The sequence below is a fragment of the Castor canadensis genome, chromosome 1 (assembly GCF_047511655.1).
Source record: "Castor canadensis chromosome 1, mCasCan1.hap1v2, whole genome shotgun sequence".
NCBI classification, from domain to species: domain Eukaryota; kingdom Metazoa; phylum Chordata; class Mammalia; order Rodentia; family Castoridae; genus Castor; species Castor canadensis.
The window spans coordinates 205,370,133-205,394,064 of NC_133386.1; the positions used below are offsets into that span (position 1 = coordinate 205,370,133).

The 23,932-nt window shown below is 50.6% G+C and overlaps 1 long non-coding RNA gene across 3 annotated transcripts in view; it reads right to left on the bottom strand.

The window, feature by feature from the left end:
- Window positions 1–858, bottom strand: part of LOC141414937 (uncharacterized) — a 36,324-nt gene extending 35,466 nt beyond the window's left edge. For all 3 annotated transcript variants that reach the window (XR_012439946.1, XR_012439947.1, XR_012439944.1), the window contains exon 1: window positions 562–858. This is a non-coding gene — a long non-coding RNA (uncharacterized lncRNA). The remainder of the gene's footprint in view (window positions 1–561) is intronic.
- Between the last annotated feature and the right edge of the window lie 23,074 nt (window positions 859–23,932).

Here is a 23,932-nt window from a genome sequence, read left to right on the forward strand (position 1 = left end):
GCGTCACTTTGTAGAGGGAGCCGAGTGTCGGGGGATTTTGGCAGCCAAGGAGGTCCTGGATCCTGTCTCCTCACGATGAGAACCCTTCCTTCGCAGGAGGTCAGGGTGACATCCCCAGCAAACGCTCTGATCGTGTGACACCCACGTTTAGTCTTGAGAATCGTGGCTGGGGACAAAGCTTAGAGGAGTGCACTTGCCTAGCGTGGCCTCCATCCCAACACAAAGAACGACAACAAAATAAGGCTGATTCGTTGCAAGCCCGATGGTGCTGGAGAGGTGAGGAGTCTGGCATGGGGTCCAGCTGACCAGGACATTGGCATGTCACCATGCTCACCTCAGCATACGCCGTGGTGACATCACACCATCAGCAAGGGAACCACGATGACGTCTTCCCACTGTCGGGGCACCAGGGCCAAGGTACCCGACCAGGTGGTCTCTGGCCTCTCCCCTCGGGCCCTCCGCACTGTCCCTGGACATCCCCTGTCCTCCCAGCAGGCTCCCCCTGCCCAGCATCCACTCTGCTTCTCCTCCCTTTCCCTGACCCCCACACCCTGTTCTCACCTGTTCTGGTGACAGTGGGTCTGCAGTGGCTTCAGACAGAGCTGGGGACTGAGAATGACTTGGAGTGTCTTGCTGTCTTCAACATCTTTGTCTGCCCAGAGCCAAAAACAGTGCGTAGCCTTGTGGTGTGGAGCTCCCAGGCAGAGCCAGTCCCCCATGCCGCGACAGCTGACACAGCTCCCCCGAGCTGTGAACCCCATCCCACTCAGCTTGCCGGGACACGTGGACCGGGCGGGGGCAAGAAATGTAGCTTCCAAAGAGATGGGTCTGAAGCCCTGGTGGTTTGCTTTGTTTTTAAAGCTGTTTGCAAAACTCCACCAAACTATGCATGGGAGATTCCACATCAGAGCACCCGCCCTGCACCCTCCCTGCGTGGTTATCGGCCTGGGCTGGCACCAGGTCCCTGTGATTCTGGGCCTCGCCCAGGGGTGGGAGCCAGCAGGGAGCTTGGGGAAGCACTTCTGTAGCCTGATCACATGCTTGTTTTTCTCCAGAAACTTCCAATGCAGCAATAAACACAGCTTGACAGAAAACCTGGTCAAATTTTGACTTTTAAAACTTGACAAACAGCTCCCTTCCCTTCTTGGAATAACCAGCCAGGGAGGACCCAGGCTCCCTGTGATCCACTCAGGAAATGAATTACGTGTGTCTGTGGTATGTTTCCGATCAATGGGAGTTCTCTAGCTGCTGACTTTTACCCCCTAGTCCTGAAAGAACTTGTTGGAACTAGATACAGAAGAGTTGAGTCAAGTTCCTTAAGTTAGAGCTGGATGTTCAATCCACAAGTTCAAGTTCTCTGCATGACCCAAGGCTGAATCACCGAATTACTTTGGCCTCTGCCCAGTAAAGTGAACTGAGATACCAAAGAGTAACTTCAGAATTTTTATAACCAAGGCTATTCATCCGCAAGATTCATGGCTGACCAAGGATAGCATAACTGATGGGTTGGTTAAGGCTCCATAACATATAAAGAGCTCTTGCAAAGCAATGACAAGAGTCAATGGGAAAGATGTAGAAAAGACCCGAGCAGGACATGCTCAGAAAAAGAAATACAGCTGTACGCCGTGGCTCATGCCTGCAATCCTAACTACTCAGGAGGCAGAGATCAGGAGGATCAAGGTTCAAAGCCATCCTGGGCAAATAGTTCAAGAGACCCTATCCCAAAAAATAAACCCATCATAAGAAAGGGCTGGCAGAGTGGCTCAAGCAGTAAGAGCACCTTCCTAGCAAGTGTGAGGCCCTAAATTCAAACCCATGTAGCACCAAAAATATAAAAAAAAGAAAGAAAAAGAAATACAATTACTAATAGAAATATAAAAGGTGCCCAGCCTCACTAGGAGAGAAATGGAAATGATACAGGGGGTTTGCTTTGTCATCAGCTCGGCAAAGACAAAAACGGGTGGACAATGCACGGAGTCCTGATTGTCGTGGGGAGTAGGTGGGTTCAGTGGGCGGATTGGGGACCAGAAGTATGTGTGGGTCACACTAACTTGTGAGTCTCTTTGAAGCAATTACACACTTAGGAATTAATTTAACCCCCCAAAACACCCAAGTGTGCAAAGAGAGAGAGAAAGGGTTTTCATCATAGCATCCTTAGATTCATTTGGCATTTTTATCGCAACATTTAAAACATCCCTATCCGTCAGAACAAAGAACCAGGCCCGGAAGGCCTCGCAGGGAACCACCCCGAAACGGTTCATCCAGCTTGTTTCAAACTCTTTCCAGCATGGCTAAGGCAGAAAATTTTCAAATGGTGTTTACAAACCTAGAACGACATTGATACCAAAACTTAACAAAAGCTTCAAATAAATATCTGTTAAAAATCCCAAAGGGAAACCCCAAAGCCGAGCCTCAGCAATCAGCACCCAGAAGCACATGGAGACCCAGATTACGCCGCTCGGAAGCCTGTGAACACGATGGTTCTTCCTGTCTGACCGGGGAGAAGTCAATCGATTGTTTCCACAATGGACAGAGCCTGGGACAGAGTTCCCCGCAGGGCACTCGATAAAGCGAAAAGGGATGGCGACACCTTTGATACGACAGTGATGCCCACCCCTGCCAGCCTCTAGCTGAGTACGGAGAACGTTAAAGGTCCCTGCCGAGCCAGCAAAGGACATTGTCACCACCACTGTTGAATTGCTTCAGAATTGCTAGCAAATACAATTAGAAAAGACCACGAAGCTAGAAACACAACAGCTGAGAAGCAGAAAGGAGACAGAACGTTAGGACCCGCATCGTGGCCAGTGTTCCCGCAAGCACCCGGGATCTGCGCTCAGGCAGCGAGCCACAAAGCAAATCAGCATGGAAGCGGCCGTGCTAAATGCCAACGGCTTGTACACACCGGTGCACGCACACGTGTGCGCACATGCACACACGCACCAACATGCACCACGCGCGCACACGGGTACAACCTGCCTTACAAACGCTACACACACACGCACATGTACACACACGTTCAAGTGAAAACACATGCACGTGTGCACGCATGTACAGCCCCGCACACGTGCACACATGTGCACACACAGAAAATCAGAAGCTGTGCTAGGGAAAAAAAAACCTGATGCTTACTTTGTATTTTTAAAAGATAAAAATTAGAAATAATAAGAATTTTTAAGACCTATATTTTTTTCAAAAAATCATTAAAGCACGCAAAAGCTTTGAACAATTAGAAATGTAACCCAAGTCCTAGAAGCCATGTCTCCCTACATTAATTTATAACGTTAACTTGATCCCTGTGAAAATACACCAGCTTTCTCAGCTACATAAACCTCGTGTAAAAATCTGAGCTATCCGGGGAAACCCTGAACAGAAAGAGGAGGAGGAGGATTGTCCTGGCAGGTGGTAAAACACATTACAAAACACCAACCATCAGAATGCGTGGTACCAGAGACGAGCCAGCGGATAGGCCACTGGTGAGGTAGGTAGAGGCGGTAGATGACTCAGAACATCACAGAACAACTGGGACAAGATGGCCAGTAAATGGGGGCCCATCACAAAGACCAGGTAAAACTCCACGTTCAAATGAGAAGGAAAAAATCATAGACGTGGCAGAAGGAAAGAAACATGGAGGAGATGAGGACACCGGCCAGTTTATGACCCTGACCTGTGGTTATCCACCTATCTGAAAATGTCATCGATTTCGACCGTGTAAGGTAAGAAGCACTCATGGTCTGATCGTTTCTGTCCCTCCGGAGCGTACATGCTGAAGCCGACCTCGGGCCGTGTTTCGGGGTAAGACCGTTAAGGAGTGAAATTCAGCGAGGTCATAGGGTATCCTATGGTGTGTGTGTTGAATGGCCCCCAAAAGGCTGTTTTCAAGCCCTGACCCCTAGTGTGGTGCTATCGGGAGGTGGTGGGAGCTTTAGGGAATAGGACCCAGTGGGAGGCCTTTAGGTCATTGAGTGGGTCCCCAACAAGGATTGGGAGCCCATTTCCTTCTGGCTTTTGCCTTCATGGCTCATGATGGAAGCAAGTTGAATCTACCACACCCTCCTGCCATGATATGCTGCCTCGTCACAGGCCCAGAGCCACGGAGCCAATCAGTCACAGGCTGGAACTTCCAAGACTGTGAGCCAAAATAAACCTCAACTCTTTATAAGTTAATTGTTTCAGGTACTCCATTATAGCCAAGGAAGGCTGACTAATGCAGGGTGGGGCCCTGATCTCATAGGACTGGTGTTCTTATCAGAAGAAACACCAGATCTCTCTCTCTCTCTCTCTCTCTCTCACCCCCCACTCCCCCAACTATGTGAGAGCAGTCACCTGTAACCAGCCCTACCAGACCTTGAGTTTGGACTCCCCACCTCCAGCAGTGTGACTTATGACATTTCTGATCTTCAAGCTACCCTGACTATGGTACTTAGTTATGGTGGCCTGTGGGGACTAATCCAGAGTCCCAAGGTGACCCTCTCAGGAAATGATGGTGGGTAAATGGCCACTTTTTCTTCCTTCACCCTGTTCGGACGGTTTCTTGCTGGCAGATGAGGGTCTAGTTCATCTGGACACCTCCCTCCTCCCAAGACAGTAAAATAAAGCCTCCTTTCCTCCATGAAGCACACTTCTAATTAATGATGGAATTGTCCCAACAGTGTGACAGGCTGTTGGAATTTTAGAACTAGGAGAAATGTAAACCCTCCACTGAGGCAAAGGGCTGGAGTTGAATTGTCCCCAAGACTTCCTGTTACAGTCTTGTCCCCAGTACCTCAGAATGTGACAGTACTTGAGTTAGGGTCTCTCAAGAGGGGACTAAAGACAATGAGGCCATTAGGGTGGGCTCTAATCCATGTGACCGTGGCCTCCTAAGAAGAGGACAATCATGAAGGCAGAGAAAAGACGCCATCTGCAAGGCACAGAGAAGGACCTTGGGAGGAGCCAGTGCTGTGGTACCTCAGTCCAGGACATCCAGTCTCCAGGGCAGGGGACAATGAAGGCTTGAGCTGCCTGGCTGCAGTGTCTGTGAGGCTGCAGAGCTGACTCATACAGGGAGCATCCTGCAGGAGAGCCCATCTTGCTGGTGGCACGTCCTTCTGTTAGACCCGGCCGGCTAGCCCATGCATCATCCCACAGCCCCAGAGGAAGCGGCTACTGCCCCTGCGCCCGCTGTCAGCCCTGCACTGGCCCTTGCCCCATCTCCTGCCCTTCTGCTTGTCCCTGTGAGCCAGCCTCGTCACCCACCTGGGCTGAGCTGCCACACCAGGTCTCTGTTTGGAGCCCCTTTTGGCCCCTGCACGGCTGTCCATCAGCAACTCTAGCCCTGCTTGGTGCCCCTGACCTTGATGACAAACCCCCACCCCACCTGTTTGCACAACTGATCCCTCCACTCTCCCTAAGCACAAAAGTTGGTGACTCTTGAAGCCAAACATAGGTGGTAGCAGAGGAGCAGAGCAGCCGCCTGGAGCAGACCAGTGAGGGGAGGCTGGAAGCCAGGGATGTCCTGGGTGATGTGACCGTGTCTGTGAGGAAAAGGAAGGGAAGGAAAAGGGACTGAACCTAAGGCCACCGTCTTGGGAAACCAGAGTTGCCACCTCTAGGTGCTTTCACCCTCTGTGTTCCACCCCCCTCACCACCAAAAAATTCTCCAAAAGCAGTGGTGTCTTTTCCTTCTTTGCACCGTTTTAGACTCTTGAGTATTTTGGGAGAAATTTAATCCTTATGTTCCAGATTCATTTACACTGAAATCATCACAATGCTTTTTTCCATCTAAGAGGACTTGGTTGTTCTTTTTAGAGACCCATTTAAGTCACTTTGGCTTTGAAACCCGTTCTGGCAGCTCTAAGTGAATTCAGACAACCTCCTGTCCCTGCCCTGCCCCCCCCCCCGCCACTCCTGCTCCATTTCATGGGTGGACCCCAGGCTTCTGGAAAGTTCTAAATGCAGTTGAATGAATTTCCCTGTGCCTTCATATCGAGCCTGCCTGTGTGGGCCTGAGCTGGCCTTGTGTGGCTTTGTGGAGCCCCAGGTCTGGAGTGGCATGAAGGCCTCCATGAGGTCCAACCCGTGTCTCCCTGGACAGCGAGGCCCTTCCTCTGAGTTCAGACTGAAGGACTTTGTGCACACTATGGGGTCCTGGTTTAAGGTCCTCTGTCAGGCTCAGGACTCCCCAGGCATGATGGGTTGTATGTTAAAATGGCCTGAAAGTGATAAACAAACTCAGATGGGTTCATCCAAGTGATAGAGGGTGGTCCCAGGTAAGAGCTGCCAATCTAGCTCCAGTCTGTGCACACAGTGAGTGCCTGATGAATACAAGGACAGGACAGGAATGCTCAGATGGACAAAGTGCTGGCATGCATGGGAAGTGTCCAGAGATGCCCTGTCCCCAAGGCTGTCTCTGTCTTTGCCAGGCTCGAGAGTTGACTGAGACCTGTTGCTTAAGCAATAAGTGGGGTTCACAGGCTCACCACTAGCCATCTCACTCAAGGCACCCTGAAGACAGAAGGCCATGCAGGGGAAGCCCAGCAGGCAGCTTAAGTGTGGCCACAGAGCAGTACAGAAGCAGCATGGAGGAACTCAGATGGACTGGGGGGCTTGGCTAGCAGACAGCGGACACTGTGACTGCTGACGTCACACTCTTGAAGGGCAGGTGAGAGAGCAGAACTAGCTAATGGCAGACTGCCTGCAGCCTCACAGCCGAGGTCAGGACCATGAGGTCCCTGCCTGAGGGGAGGCCACCCCAGCTGGACCCTCCTCTTTGGTAACTTGGCATTCTGTGGTGCAGACACGCGCATCTCCCCAACTTCCCCATTCCACGAGACAGATGACTCAGCCAGCATCTTCCCCACCCGCCCACGCACACCCCTGCACCCACCCAGCAGGGGTGGCTACAGTTCCAAAGAACCCGCTTTTGCCAGATATAGAAGAGGCTCCCTCAGAACTGGGCGGACAGGGCCCAGGCTGGCTGTGTGGCGCTCAGCCAGCTTTGGGAAGAGCACCGGGGAGAAGGGAGGCTCCAGGCCGCCTGCAGCCAGGCTCTGCTGCAGTGTAGTGGGTCAGCCCCAGGCCACTGGGGTCCCGGACACTCTGGGCTCTGTGCAGTGTGCACTCCCACGCCTGGCTGGAGTGGAGACCTGGATGAGCCATGGGCCTGCTGCTTAGGAACTGGGGACCTGGAGCCATGTCCCTTGTCCTTCTCAGAATCTTCAGCTCTGAATCCCATCAAGCTTCAGGATCCTACAACAGCTGAAAGAGCCAGGACCACTGCACCAGCTTCCCCAACAGCCCATCCCAGGTGTGACAAGCTGGGTTGTGCCCTCCCAAAGTTTGTATGTTAAGTCCTAACCCCCAGTCTGATTCTGACTGACATTCGGGGGGCTGCCTACTCCCAATGTCACCCCAGTATCTCCAAACAAGACAGGGTCTTTAAAGAGGTGATTATGTTAAAATGAGATCATCGGGGATGTCCTAATCCAGAATCCAATCTGACTGCGTCCTCGTAAAGGGACACACGCACGCACACAGCAACCGTGTGAGGACACAGAGAAGGTAGGTGCCATCTGTAAACTGAGAAGAGAGGAACCAACCCTGGGGACAACTTAACCAAAGATAATAAAGATGAGTGGTGTTTTGTTCTGTTGTTTGTTTCAGATGGAAACCTGAAACAAACCTCCTACCCCTTGCTCAAGCTGTGCCCCACCTGGCACGCCGTCTCCCTCCCTCTCTCCAGGCTCCTTCCATTATGGTACAAGTTACTGCAACTGTGGCGCAAATGCACATGCACACACAGGCATACATACTTGCTCATGCCTGGCACACAGATGCCTCCTTTGGGACGATGGTGAGACAGACAGCAGCAAATGACAGTGTGACATCTCACTCCAGTTAGCCTGTCACTATCTCCAGATCTCTATAAAAGATGCCTGGTCACCTAATGAAAAACACCGACCTGACCCTGGAGTCCAGTCCTCCTCCTTCTACACACCAAGAACTCCCAAAGGGCAGTGAGGATCATTCTGAGAGGCAAAAGCACCTAAGTGCTTCACCCTCGGGACAGGTTGGCGATGGGAAGCCTGAGTCACCATCAATGCAGACATGGGCTTCATTCTCATTGGCCCCTACCTGACTTCCCTTCCCACCTGAATCCCCAGGACCTCAGGCACCATGCTCATCTCTCCTTGCCCACTGGCTGCTCACAGGGGCCATGGTGGCCACATGGCATCTGTGCTGACACAGGTCAACAGAGCTCATCAAAGACATTTTTCTTTTTCAACAACAAAATGGCCCCTCTACCATGTTCCCAACTGAAAAACAACTGTCCCCTGCTGTGGTTTGGACTTGAAGTGACCACCAAAGGGTCATATGTTGAAGGTTAGATTCCGAACACCACGCTCAGAGGTGGGGCTTTGGGGAAGGGATTGCATCTGGGTGCTCGCTTTGACCTCATGGATGGATTCACCCATTGATGGACTCAGAACTGAATGGACGAGTGGAGGTGACAGAAGGCAGGAAGTGGGACCTGGTTGAAGGAACTGGGACCTTGAGGACATGCCTTTGGGGACTGTACCCTACCCCGGCCCCTTCCTCTCTCACACTCTCAGCTTCCTGGCCACCATGAGGTGAGCAGTTTGTTCTACAGTGTTCCCCTCTCACTGTGGGCCCAGATGAGTGACCATGGATTGAAAACATGAGCCAAAATACATCTCTTTCAGTTGTTTATCTCAGTCATTTGTCACAGCAACAGAAAGTGACTGACATCTGAGGAGGTAGATGGGGTGCTGGAGGCAGGAGGGGAGCAAAGGCAGTGAAGTGTCCAGTGATCTCTGAGGCCAAGGAGCTGAAATCCCAAACAGGAGACAGAGCCTTGTGCAGGCACACCTCTCCTCCCAGGTGACCAGCCATGCTGGGGAGGGCTGCTCCCTCGAGGAGGGTCCTGCTGGCAGTGGACATCTGCCCAAGTTGTTGTGCTTGAGACTGGTCACCATGGTCACTTTGCCTCTGCTCGTAGTCATTCCAACCTTGGCTACTGCGTCACACCACCTAGCCCAGCCACAGGCTCCTGTACATGACCCCAGCCCTCCCCCAGTTGAGCTGGGCTTGCATGAACATCAAAGACACACAAAAAACTGCCAAGGGAAGGGGACAGCAGGCAGCCAAAGTCATTGTTCCCCACAAAGGAACCTTTCCACACAGCTCAGAGCCTCCTGCAGCCCTGGATGGTGGGTTGGGAGACCAGGCGCCTGGATTGTCTCCATGGGCAGCTGGCACCCTGTCCTCTGTTCCAGGGGTGCTCCCTCCAAAAGGAAGCTCTGCCCTGCAGGACCTGGCCAGGGAAGACAGACCACCAGATGCAGTGGACACTGTCACAAGTTGATCAGCCTAAAGGAGACACTTTCCTCTCGTTATCTGGAGCCAGGAGTCCAAGATGAAGACGTGGCCAGCTGGGTTCCCTCCGAGGGCTTAGAGGCAGACAGGTCCATGCCTTTCCCTTAGCCATTAGTGGCTTCAGGTTCACTTGTCTTCTCCCAGTGTCCTCACAGTGTCTTCCCTCTGTCCTGTCTGTCTGTGTCCAAATTTTCCTTCTTCATATGACACAGTTGGATTGGAGGAGGGTCACTCTAATGATCTCATCTTAACTGGGTCATCTGCAAAGACCCCATTTCCAAATAAGGTCACATTCTCAGGTACCGGGAGTTAGGACTGTAACATGTGATGGGGGAGGAGGAGCAATTGATCCTGTAACATAGGATAAGAGAGACTAGAACTTCTCTTCCCATCTCTCGTCCCATCCCTCCAGGGTAGGAGCCAGCTCTGACTTTGAACCTGAGGCTGTGGACATGACCCCTGGAGGGCCACCAGGCAGTCAGTGGAGACTAACAGTTCAATCCTCCATCCAGCCCTGCCTCAAAAGGGGAAGAGAAGGCTTTGGAGTTGACGCAGGGCTGGGGAAGACACCTGCCCCTCACCTGGACTCTCTTAGAACCCACCAAATACAAAGTCAGCCTCCCTCCACCACAGAGCAACAGTGACACAACAGGATCAAGGCATTGGACCTTTCAGTGGAGCCACGGTCCACAGCAGATGGTCCTGCCTGTCCTTGAGCTTGGCGGACGTGCACCTTTGCTGTCGTCTTCTTTCAACAGCAGTCCGTCTTTTGAGCCTCACCTCTGTGCCTGGGTGTCTGAACGACTGGTTCAGGGCTGGGGAAGACACCTGCCCCTCACCTGGACTCTCTTAGAACCCACCAAATACAAAAGTCAGCCTCCCTCCACCACAGAGCAACAGTGACACAACAGGCCCGTGGGCTGGGATCTGGGGTCCTACAGGACTGACCAGGTATGTGGTGGCCCCATTGGTCGTGCCTATGAGGAGGGAGGGGCCACAGTGTCCTTCCTTAGAGAAACAGGACCTAGGAGTTGGCTTACTGCCAGCAGAACGCAGAGGGCAGCCCTTGGAAGACACCCATCCTGATAAGGTGAATAGGGATGAACTGGTCAGCCTCCTGGATGGCCCCAGGGTCCCCCCTCTCTTGGGATGCCTGCCCTTGTGCAGGTCCCTTTCTCCTGATTAGGATGTTGGAGGGGCAGACATGACTTCCATGACTGGATGCTGGCAGGAGCTGGCATTTCCTCATGGATGGCTAACACTGGGAGGTACATTAATATCCTCCCCCATACCTCATCTATTAAATGAGGCTGAGGGGTGGTGTCCCCATGTGTTGGGCACATGGCAGGGCTCCAAGCGCTGGCCCTTGCCCCTGCCCATTTGTGAGGATTGCCAGAAGGCACCACACAGGACCACTACAGAATCTACCTTGTTTTTTTGTTTGCTTTTGCAGTGCTGGGGATCAAACCCAGTTCCTCCTGAATGCTAGGCAAAAGCTCACCACTGAGTCACATCCCCAGCCCAGAATCTATCTTTTAAAAAAGAAGCAGATTGCAGAGGGTTGCTGGAGCCAACCAAAGTGGTGCACACTGTCACACCACTACCACAAACACAGCTGGACAATGGATCCACAGGACTAGGGAGCATCTGACAGACACACATCCCAGTGTCCGGCACTGACCACATTGCACGTCACCTGTGAGTGAGATGTCAAGAGTGAGCATCCCCGTGAGCTGCCCTTTCACGGAAGGGAAAACAAAAAGCCAGGTGGCGTGAAGTAGAAGGGAACGGATAAGATCAAGAAGAGGACAGCCAGACAGACACCCAGCCACAGCCCTTTGTGTTACATCCAGAGGGAAACTGATTGTCTCTTTCTTCACCCTCAGAACTCACTGTGGCCCTCACACAACCTTCATTCCAGAATATTGTCATCGCCGTTCTGTTTTATTTGCAGTGATTGTCCCTAATTTTTAGTGTGCCTAATTTATAAGTTCAACTTGATCCCGGAGGATAAAAGTGTATTTTCAATACACAAAGATACATCGCAGAACTACATCAGCTCCTTCTGCCTGGGCACTTGGGAACTAAGCCCACTTCAGAGTGGGAACTGACAGCAGAGCCTAGGAGCCCGAGGGCTGTTCCAGGTGGAACCTCCGATGTCCTCTTGGTGTAGGGAAAGGAGGCAGGGCTGCCTTGGACCCCACACATCCCTCCTGGCTATACTGGGTTACCGCTATCCTGACTTCAGTCTCTGAAGATTCCAGTAAAGAGGAGCAGCCTCCCCACAATGATCCTGGGTGGGCGAGAGGCTGATGCCCTTAGCAGCAATGGATATCTCCTCCAAATTCCCAGCCGAGCCGTCCCCCGGCCTCGGGAAACTGGATCCCACAGGATAGCTAAACCCTCGGATGCTTGCATTCCTTGGCCAGCGCTCTGCTTAATTAAGACATCGACTTTAAAGCAATAATTCTCACCGATTACCGTAAGAAATGGCAGGTCTGAAAGTCGATATTTCCTGGTGTGCAGAGCTATCAGGATGAAATCTCTGAGTCGTCTCTGCGACACGGGAAGTTATGGGCTACCTGGGGCAGGCTGGTCCTGCCACACAATTGGGCTGCTGTTCCCCGAGATATTTAAGAGCCTGGGCATCCATGTTTCCCAGGAGCTGGTTGAGGGGGAGAATCAATTGAGTACTTCAGCTCTGCACATAGACCTCCTCAATGTTTGCTTGCTTTGATGCAAACGAAAGGTAAGGGCTATACATTTGAATCTGTCGTCTTATCTGTTCTAGACTTCTGTCGTGCTTAACTGCAACTAAAAAAAAAATAGTCAGCTCAAGTTAAATTAGCATCTCTCCTTCTCCAACTCGATCTGCCTTTGTGCCCATCGGTTTTAAAGACTAGATATTGTACAAAAATTCAAAATTTAAAAAAATGAAATTAAAAGGTTGACATTCCATATGAAATGTCTGGCACCAAGCTCCAGCTCACCCAGGTGAAGAGAAGGGCTGAGCTCTGGTCACATCCACACACGCTGGCCACAGGGGAGGGGAATAGGGACCTTGTTTCTATAAGCGGAAATGCATCGTTTCTAAAACAACCCTTTCTGACCCAGCGCTGTGGCTCATGTCTGTAGTTCCAGAGACTCAGGAGATACAGATGGGGATAATCATGATCAAACTTCAAGGCCAACCCCAGCGAAAGGTTAGCACGACTCCATCTCAATAAAAAAGCTGGGCCTGGAGGACGTGCCTGTCACCAAGCAATGTGGGAGGCCATAGGTGGGAGAATCATGATGCAGGTCGAGTTGGGCAAAAAAATAAAAATGGAAGACCCTATCTGAAAATAACTGAAGCAAAGGAAATCCTTCTTGGAGGAGTTAAATAAAACCTCAAGGGCATCTCCAAACTGCCCGATGAGCAGGGATGAGCAGCTTTTCTTGATCTTCTCTCCCACTGTGCAGAAATAAAACAGGGGGCCTGGATCTGCCATGGGTCAGCACCCCTCCCTGTCCCCCAGCCCAGGCAATCAGGAAGGAATCAGGAGGAAGATGAACACATAGCTTCAGTTGCTTTCATTCCCCAACTAGCCTCCTCTCATGCTAAAGCATAGCAGGCCACAGGGGGCAGAACCGCTGGTGTGGGGCAGCTGTAGACCCCGCACGCACATCTCACGTGGAAGAACAAATGCGAAAAGTGCAGAGACCAGGGTGGCACCTGATGGTGGGGACTAAGCTGTGCGTGCTTAGTCTCTGATGTCATCGTTCAAGGAGGAAGAGAAGGAGGAGGAGTCTCTAAATGGCCTCTTTTTGTAGGAGCCCAAGAGCGGAGGCCAAAGTGGCCCTCTGGACACAGAGCCTGGTCCCTAGGCTTTTCTGTTACCCCTCACTAGATCTCATCACATGCCAGACCCCTGGGTCAGGGGGATTGAGTCCTGTTCCTTCCTGTGCATACTAAGCAGGTGCTCAACCATTGAGCCAAATCCCCAAGCCTACATCCCTCAAGAGCCTCCCTCAATAAACCCTACAGACACAAACCCTTGTCTCGGGGTCTGCATCCAGGTAGTCTGACCTAAGACTTGGCTCCTTCACGTCTCTCTGGCTTTTCTGCCACTGTTTCCTCTGTGGAAAATCCTCCTTCCCCCTTATTATGGGCTGCCTGGTGTGTCCTACCTATTCAAATGCCATGACCCCCGGTGTCCCAGTGGCTATGTCACATGGAGACAGCCTCTTTAAAGAGGCAATGAAGCTCAATGGTTAGGCAAGCCCTAATCCTATATGACTTAGAAGAAGGGGGATTGGGACGCAAACAGAGGATGACCATGTAAAGACACAAAGATGCCATCTGCAATCAAGGACAGTGGCCTCGGGAGGAGCCAGGCTGCGACACCTCCATCTCGGGCTCTGGCCTCCAGGGTGTCATTTCACTGTGACAGTCCATGCAAATGCATATAGCCCTCTGCTGTGGACAATGAGGTCATCCTTCTGGGTCCAGCAGGACTGGCATCATTCTGCAATGCTTTCTGGGTACCTGAGACAGAACCAATCACTTTGCTGGGACATTCTTCTGCCTTACTTCATAGACGTTTCTGGAACATTCTTGTGCTTTTCTTCAAAGATCCATGCTGCCCCTTGCCTGCCCTCCCTGCAGAGACCTGGTCTTTTAATGAATTCACACAGGACTGAGTAAACTGTCAATCAATGCTTGTGAGCTGGAACAGGTTTGGATGGAATTCCTCCACTCCCCAGGGCAGGCTGCCTTCTCCTCCCTGGTGGCCCAGCGGCAAGCTCAGATGGCATCTCAAAAGGCACAGTGCAGGACAGGGTCAGACTCGGGCCTCCAACACAATCCATTTAAACGACTCTGGGGACAGGGAGTAGGAACTTAAATCTCTCTCCACACTTCCTAGGAGGTGCTGACTGAACACACGGAGGAAACTGAGCCCAAACCCGACTCAGATCCCCCAGGGGCCCCTAACCTCCATGGCTGGCTTCCCCTCAGACCCCCTCAGAGGCAAGGCTGCAGGAGTCCATCCCTTCAGTCAAGGGTCAATTGTCACATATCCGAGCCAAAGCTATCTGCTTAGCAGAAGACATATCTGAGAGTCTGCATCGGCAAGCATCATCCAAGATGCTGGGGTCTTCTTCCAGCTGAAATGGATCTTTTGAGGGTTAGTCAAGGGGAAAAAATGAGGAAGGATGGAGGCTGTGGGCACCTTGGTGAGTGAGGCCCTCTGCCCTAAGGGGGTGTTGAAACAGAGAAGGTGCTCTTATCACACACTGTGTCCTGAAAACCCCACCACAGAGAAGTCCCCATATGCTTGTCTGAAAGAGTCGGGGCTGGGGTCCCGGGAGGGGATTGAGGCTCAGGCCCCGACTGTTAAGTGAAGGCATGGGCTCTCCCTGCCTGGGCAGAAGAAGGGCTGCTCTGCCTAAGGGCCAGAGGAAAGGAAAGGCAAGGGCAGATGTCACAGGGTGGACTGTGAGGAGCAAGGTCAGGGCCCTTGCATGTAGATGATGGACTGTTGGCAACCCAAGGCCACTGCCAGCCTGCACTTGTAAAAGGACCGTTGTGCAAGTCTCTCCTCCTAGAACTCAGAAGTCCCTTCGAAGACATCAAAAGTGTTTCGTGCAGATATACAGAATAAATGCAACCCCCCCCTAACACACACTATGCCACCTTTGTAATAAGTCTTCTTCTTTGCAGGCTACTTATGTAACTTAAGATGAAAGACATTTTATAGCATCTGGCAGCCCCTTTATGCCAGGGACAGACTCGATTTCAGGCCATGGGAAAAGGACACTCTGCCTTGCTTCTTGGGACCAACCACCTGCTTTCAATACTTCTATACAACTTTTCATAAAGCCATGGAAAAAAATACCCTGCCTAATCACTTGTGACGACAGAACATGATAAAGCATTGGTCAGAGGCCCCTTTGAGGGTTTGCCTGAGAATTCCTGAAGGACCTGGTTTCGGTCGGTTTGTTTTAATGCTCGAGTCCCTCTCCGGTCTGGAGACATTGAAAGAAGCTGAGTGTGCTGGAACTGAACATGGGAAGGTCAGACTCCAAGGCTCGAGGCAAGTTGGTTCTCCTCAATGGGCCTCAAGTGACCTGGCTGAGAAATGGGTCTAATTAATACCTACTGTATCAGACTGCTGTGAAATATAATTCAGGCTTGAAAATACTTTGAGATCTTCTGACAAACACAGAGTACAAGCACAGTGTCACTATGGAGTCCCATCAGACGCCTGTCTTTCTACAACCCAGTGCCCGAACGTGACCTGAACGCTGTCTCTTGGCAATGTCCCCTCTGTCTACTACACCTGCTTTCAAACGCTTTAAAATTCCCTTGATATCTACTAGCCACTTACACACCACACCCCAGGCAATGGGCCTGAAGATAACTTCTCAATAATTCAGTTTGGGGGGATGGTGTAGGGGAGTCTCTGCTCTCTCCTGACTTGCCAGTTTCTCCAGCAGCCACTGCCCACACCTGGATCACATTGCTGAAAATCAGAATGGTCTTTCTTAATGAGCAGTGCAGGAGGGAGCTCAGCTCTCTGTTTTATTTTGGACCATAATACAGTGGGAAGAAGGGGATACTTGGAACCTAACCTGGCTTCCAAAAAGGGAATCGAGATGCACGCAGTACTGTCTGGCCTTTGATCCGCCATCTTAATCATTGTTTTCCTGCTGGATCCTGGGATCCAGCACCAGATTCAGGAGGGATGGAGGATCCTGTGTGTCCACCACTCGTGGCTGCTGCTATGTGAAAAGCTACCATGTAATCCACCAAGCCACTCTCTCAGGAATATTGGATGACATTGAATATTCTTATTTCTGCACTCGGAATGAGCTGGAAGGAAATGACCCTCACTCCTGATGTGTTCTCCCCTGTCCCCTCTGCCCAGGACACTTCACCCCAGATGGCCCTTTGGTGGACTCTGTCCCATTGGAACGCCACACAAGTGTTCCTCCCCACTACTCCAGCTGGTCCCCATCGCTCAGCCCTCTGTTCCACTTGATATCTGACATTATTTCCTTTGCCTCACCCCCTTCTTTTACATGTAACTATGTCTCTCTCTCCGGCAAGCAGTATCTATGTGACAGGTGGTGCTGTCCACTAAATCATTGTTGTGTCCCTTGTCCTAAGACACCATCTTGCAATAAATATTGCTGGACAAACAGCCTCAGTTCCCGTTAGAGTGCAAGTCCTTCAAGGAGGAGGCTGGGGCAGGGTGAGCAGGACCAGGACAGGGTGGGGTGAGCAGGGCAGGAGGGGAGACACCACTAAATCTGCTCTTGCCATGTTTGTTCCACCCACAGAGCCCCCAGGGAGCATGTGCATGCATTCCAGGACCTCACCTGGCGTGCCCACCTTCATCTGTCACCTCCCATCCTCCACTGGACAGAGAATCATCTCAGCTCGGTGACAGGCAGGCGTGGGTCACTGTTGGGGGGGAGGACAGGCATCGCTCCTATGTCTTGCCTGTGCTCCTGAATCTGTACCTCTCAGCTGTCAGGGACACAGTCCTACACAAGACCCATCAGTTCTGTGTGCTGTGTGCTGAAGGCAGGATCTCCCCTGAGAGTCTTAAATGGGACATTCTAGCATTTTCTAAGGCTAACTGCTTCTGGCTTGTGTAAATACATCTACTTATCCCAAGACCAGGAGACCTCATGAGCAAGGTGCTCAATGCTTACACCCCTTGCTGTAGAGTGGGCCTTGGCCCAGGGTCTGCAGCAGTGTAGAGGCCCCCGATCTGTAGGGTACGTGCTCCAAGACCCCAGTGGATGTCTGAAACCACAGACAGTACGAGCTCCACAAATACTGCATATTCTCCTATCCGTACAGATCTATGATAAAGTCTAATTTATAAATTGGGCACAATAAGAGTTTAATAACAATAGTAACTAAGCAATAAAGTAGAGCACGTGTAACTGCAATAAAAGTAAACTGGATGTTCTCTCTCTCTCTCTCTCTCTCTCTCTCTTTCTCTCCCCCACCCCTCACTCTCAATACCTTATTGTACTAAACTTACCCTTCTTCTCATGAGAATGCAAGATGACACAATGCCTACTTGATGAGATCAGTGAGGTGAGTGACACTGCGACATAGTGACATAGGGCTCTGCTTCCGACCATCCTGGATTATCAAGCCATCATGATGTCGACTGGGTAAACATTCAACACGGTGTGATGGACATGTCCCAGTGGACGAAGCAAGATGGCACAAGATCTCATCCTACTACTCAGAACAGCATGCAATTTAAACCTTGGAGATAGTTTTTCTGGAGTTTTCCACTGTAATAAATGGAAGATATTACTTGAAACCACAGAAAGTGAAATTATAGTAACGGGGTACCGATGCTGGCGATGGAGTCTATCTGCCCTGTGACGCTGGCCCAGCACTGTGGGCAGGGAAGGCAAATTCGTACCTACAGTAGCGTCAGTTCCTGAGAAAGCTGTCGCCATCCCCACCAGACTAGAAGGGGTCCAGTGTAGCCAATTTTCCACGAAGAGCTTGGCTGGGCCCTACGTGTGATGAAGGTTTTCTCGCTTGTCACTGCTGCTGACTGTGGGGCTACCAGCATCCTCTGTAGAATGCCAAGGAGACTGTGATCCCTACAAAGTTTCTTGTTTGGGGAACCAGAGGTTTAACAGCGATCTACTGCAGACCCTGAATGTGTACTGCTGTCCTTCCCATAGGGGGACAAATTGCTTTGTATCTCCGTACTGATGAGGATGGAGACAAACCCTGACTCTGTCAGCAGCCACACACCACCCCACTTCCTTTCTGGCCAAGATGCAGGCATAACTGCCCAGAGTAACCTTCCTGCCATCAATACCTATGAAATTTGGAGGGGGTATGAAGCAACTGTGCTCAGGATTGGACAACAGGCAGCAAACAGGGTGGCCTCTGAGAGAGGGGACACTCACAGGTGAGCCTGCTAATTGCTTCTCTTCCCTCTGACTGAGACACAACAGGCATGACAGTCTCACTGAACTGATGGCACTGCCCAAGCAAGCGGAATGTGGGTCAGGGCACCAGAGAGGAAGGCGCTATGCCAAGTGGGGACCTCATACATTTGTGTGCAGGTTACCTACAAGCTGTTGGCCGACATGTTGGGAGAGATGGCACAAGAAGTAGCAGCAAGCAATCAGCTGAGAGAAACAGTGCGGAGGCTCACTGGCATTTCAGCACCTGGAGTCTGGTGGTCTCCTGTATGTGCCAGACTTGAGACGCATCAGAAAAGCCATGCCCTGGAGCAGGACGCCAGCCTAGGCTAAGGGCAGCCCACCCTCCTCTCACAAATCCTCAGCAGGGTTGTCCGTGTGCCTGGAACACACCACTTGGAGACTGGATTAAACCTCATTCAACCTAGAGGGTTTTGGGGAACACCTTTGGAGGTCAAAGTCAATTCACATCCAAGTTATCAGTCAGGATCACACCATCTGCTAGAATAAAAATTAACACTGCTCAGAGGCAAATGGAAGGATCCCAAATCTCCATAAGGTATCCTGTACAATATCCAGAATGTGACAGGAAAAATTTAGATGTTGAGCGCAATGGGAAAATATGACCCATTCTCAAGAGAGCAACCAAAATTGACCCTGAGGTGGCCAGGATGCTGAACTTGGTTACAAATTTTAAAACTGTCATCATGAGTACACTCAAGGGCCCAATAGAAAACAGGGGAAAAGCAATAAGTGGGTAAGGACTCTCACAAAGAAATTGAAACTTAGAACATAGCCAAATGGAAATTCTAGAACTCAAAAGCACAAAACAAATGAAAAAATAACTGGATTGATGTAAAAGAATTGAAATGGCAGAAGACATGGTCTAAGGAAAAATCAACAGAACCTACCTAACTAAAAAGCAAGAGAATCAAAATTTAAAAGAACTGGGGTGTGGGTCAAGTGGTAGAGCACCTGCTTAGCAAGCCCATGTACCAGAAGGAAAGAAAAGGAAGGAAGGAAGGAAAGAAAGAGAGAAAAAGGAAGGAAGGAAGGAAGGAAGGAAGGAAGGAAGGAAGGAAGGAAGGAAGAAAGAAAGAAAGAAAAAGAAAGAAAGATTAACAAGTTCTTGGTGACATAAGGAACAGAATCAATCATTGCTTTAGGCCTGTGGTTGGGGTACCAGATGACAATGATGGAGGGCACATGGTGGAGCACATGGCAGAGCAAAGCCACTCATCTCATGCTAGAAAGTAAAAAAGACAGAAAGAGGTAGAGGCTGAGGTCCCGATATCCCCTTGGAGGGCACACCTCTAGTGACTCAAAGATGTCCCACTAGGCCTCATCTCTTCAAGGATCCACCACCTCCCAATAATGCCACCTTGGGAACCAAGTCCTTAACAGATGGTCTTTGGGGGACATTGAAGAGCCGAACTATAGTATTCTGTATCCAGTGATGATAGATTTCAAAAATAAGAGCGGCAGAAAGTGTGAAATAAAGCTGTCTTCAGATCAGTGAAGAGAGGATTGGCAGATCTGTGCTGCCAAGGTGTTCTTCAGGCCAAAGGGAAATTATACCAGTTTACCAAAAGGTTGGACGGGGCCGAGCTGCCAAGTAAGTAACAATAGCCCCACACCAAATTGGAGAGGTCGTGTCAGTCTGCTTTAGTAAATTCACACGTGAGGCACAGCAGCTGTAATGTGAGTTAAGTTCGCATGGTGAGTGAACATCATGACCATCTGGGCTTTGCAGGGACCAGACAGGTGAGTTGAGTAGGTGTGTGATGGACAGCACTCTCTGTACCTTGAGACATCTAACACTTCTGACTCACCATCTTGGCCAGGAGGTGAGAGATTCTGATCCTCCACTCACTGGCCTAAGGTCTCTTTGCCCACAGGTCAGAGATCAAGGTGAGGGGACCTGGCAGGGACCTTGGGCAAACCTTTGGGTCTATCAGTTTAGCCTTGGGCAGGAACTCCATTTTTCACCTGAGGTTCCCCCCTCCACTGTAACCAGGGACAGATGTTGGGGTTTGGGGCCCTGTATGTCACCATCCTTGCAAGTCTATGCACTCTGTTTGTACACGCCCTGGTAAACAGCCACACGTCACTTCAGGGAAGGATCAGGACAATAATTAATAAATAAGCTTGCAGTTGCCTTACAACTTCCCTTTAAGTTAATTAGTTAATAGGATCTGGGTCTGTGGCTGAGCTATGCCAACTTCCCCGGTTCCCGTGGGGACACACTGATCAGCGCCCACCTTCTTCCTAGGTGAGCTAGTTCCGTTCAGAGTGGGGACCGTATTTCCCCACTCAAGCTGTGTTGACTTACCCTCGTTATCAGCCTTATCAGTCTGCACATATTGAGGGCGGTGGGGACACATATCAAGAAGAACAAGAGTCAAGTGACACGAGTGAGGCTTTGGGGAATCTTGAGGCAAAGGAGAAAGAACAGTGATTGCTATGCTGATGTGGAGAGCTTGGGGGACACTAGGGGTGCAGGATCTCCAGGATCACCCCTGAAATGTTCCCTCCTGATGTCAGGGTCCCACTCTTTCCTCATCAGAATCTGGCCTTGGACAAAGCCATCTCCTCTGTGCCTTGCCACTCTTACAATCAGATCCTGAGCCTGCTTTTCAGTATATTCTGCCCCATAGCAAACACAGACCCTGATATGCCCTCTGGCTTCCAGTGTGACCTGAACTGGCAGATGGCTACTCAAAACCTATCACTTCTTTTTCAAGGCTCCTAGAATCATTGAACAAAAGGCAGCCAGCTCCAGGCTATTCCACATAGCCCAATGTCCCATCTCCTTCTGCACCTCATCCTAGGTGACCACAAGTGACAACCTTGTTGATTATGTACCAGGATCCTCGCCACAGGAATGAGGTTCTCACTGGTGTCTGACTAGTGTGGGTGACCCTGCCCCAAATCCCAACCCTGGGCTCTATTTTCAGAGGCTAAGATCTTGTCTCAACTGTCTTAGCCAGATGCAGAGAACAGAGCAGTTGCCTGAATTTTAAACCAGGACTGAACTAGATGGATAGCAAGGTGAAAGAGTTTAGGATCAGAATTATTCTCATCCTTGGCCCAGTTCCTTGAACTTGAGGGGAAGCTAGCGAAGTCTTAACTGGTGTTGATTTCATTACTGATTATATACGCAGCCAGCCCCCCTGAAATGCTCCATTATTTATTTATATAAAGGCAGGAAATTGACCTCGTCCGATGACATGCTCCCCATATTGTAAATAAAGATTCTGAAGTTCAAACTGGAGTCTGCTGTGTCTTAAATCCCTTCACCTCCCCAGCTAGGCAAAAAAACGAGGGTATGGAGACCATCGGCCCAAATAGGCCACAGATTAGCTGAGGAATAACTCGGGTGAGGTCCACGAGGCTTGGAATGTCTCGAGGGAAAACATCCACTAAATGATTGGATTCATCTGGGTCTGAAATCATTCACGGACCCACCAGATGTGCACCTGGGCGCCATGGCTACCAAGTTTCCCAAATGGTTGTTTCATAAAGCTGCCTTTCTCTTCCTCTTCCCCCTCCTTCCCCTCCTCTTCCTTCTTTTTCCTCTTCTTCTCCTCCTCCCCTTACTCCTCTTTCTCCTTCTTTTCCTCCTCCTCCTTCTTCTCTTCTCCCCCCCTTCCCCTCCTCCTCCTCCTTCTTTTTGCTCTTCTCATCCTCTTCTCTTCCTTCACGTCCTTGTTCTTCTTCTCCTTCTTCTCCTCTCCCCCTCCTTCCCCTCCTCCTCCTCTTGTCCATTTCCTCTCTTTCTCCTTTTCCTCCAGATGGCACAATTTGCTGAAAAATGTGCATTTTGATAAGAAAACTACTTGGACATCTGGAGAAGGTAAGCAGGTATGCCATCTGAAAAGTGAATGGGAGTGAGGAGCTGCAGGGCTTGTGCTCTGCCAGCATGGGTGGTGACCGTGCCCAGAGAGAGCCTCAGCTTTGCATCGTGAAAATGGCAACCTGTGGATTCCCTGGCAGATGTATGTGGCTAGCAGAGGTGAACTGATACCTGATGACATCTTTGCTCCTGGGAAGGACACACAGGAATGAGACTTGCCCGCCTCTCTCAGGAAGGTCCAGATTTTGCTGTTAAGAGTGGGCGTCAGTGGAGGGCACACTAGGGAAGAGATGGCCACCACTGGGTTACAGCCCTGCCCCACCCCAGCAGGAGTCCCAGCTCCAGCCCTGTACATCCCATAAAAACTTTGCTCTGCATAGAACCTTCCACATGTCCCCAGTCCTCAGCATTCCTTGGAGAAAGCCAAGCCATCCGGCTGTGGCTATGGGGTGCTCACCCCCTGAAGTCCCTCCTGTACCCCGACACACACTCCCTGCCTTTCCACTGGGGAGCCCTTGCCCTCTTGTGACATTTTCCCACCCAAGTCCACACCACCCCTCCTCTAAGTCACCCCTCCATCTCCAGCACGTCCAACCATGGCCCAATGGTTTATGAAATGTGCATAGATCAAATCCCCATCCAACCAGAGGTGCCTGTGAGGAGGAGCAGGTGGCAGGTGGTGGCCAGCCCAGCCCAGGGAAGGATGCAGAAGGTGACTCAGGTGAGTGCCTGACCAAGGTGCTGTGCACTCTGACAGAGGACACCGAAGGGAGAGACTTGGGCATTGGGGGACTCCTGAGTGTGACAATTGAGGACAGGTGCCCTCTGAGTCTCAGGTGCTGGGATTGGAGGCAGACACATACACAAGAGACCCCAAGATGGACCTGCCCTCTCTACCTGTGACCCTTCACAACTACAAAAGCCACAAAACAGGAGGAAGCAGCAGCCACCTGTGTCTGTGCTCCCCTCCCCCGCACCCCCCCTCGCCCATCTCTTTAAAAACTCACGTTGACCGCACCTCTTCCATAGGGCAGGGTGAGGCCCCTCTATGGCTCAGCTCGTTTGCAGCCTGGCAGGTGGAATTTGCCCCTTGAAGATTAAAGCCTGGGTGTGGGAATGCTTTAAAAGAGTTGCTTCAGTGTTTTGATTGAGTGGGAAAACAGAAGGGAAAAAATGATTAAAGTTAATTAACTTTTACTGAATTAAACTAGGAACGATGGTTATATTTTAATGTAACCACTTCTACTGAAGTGGTTTTTTTTTTTTTCCAAACAGACTTTTATGAGCCTTTTTTCTCTTTAGGCTTGCTTGGTGAAAAAACTTCTAGATTACTGCTAATCACATTTTTTTTTTTTTTTGTGGTACTGGGGTTTGAAATCAGAGTTTACACCTTGAGCCACTCCACCAGCTCCCCCCCTTTTTTTTTGTGATGGGTGTTTTTTGAGATAGGGTCTCAAGAACTATTTGCCCGGGTTGGCTTCGAACCGTGATCCTTCTGATCTCTGCCTCCTGAGTAGCTGGGATTACAGGCGTGAGGCACTGATGCCCAGCTTAACCATATTATTTTTGGTTCCTGAACCTCCTGACTTACAGACAGATGGACAGTCCGTTCCCTGCTGGCCACTTTTGCAATTTTGCTCCAAGATCCTTTAAGGATTCTGATTTAATGTTAAAACCATTTAGTGATAACCAAATTTCCCAGGATGCCAGAGGTCCCTGGCGGTCATCCCTTGCTAATTGCTC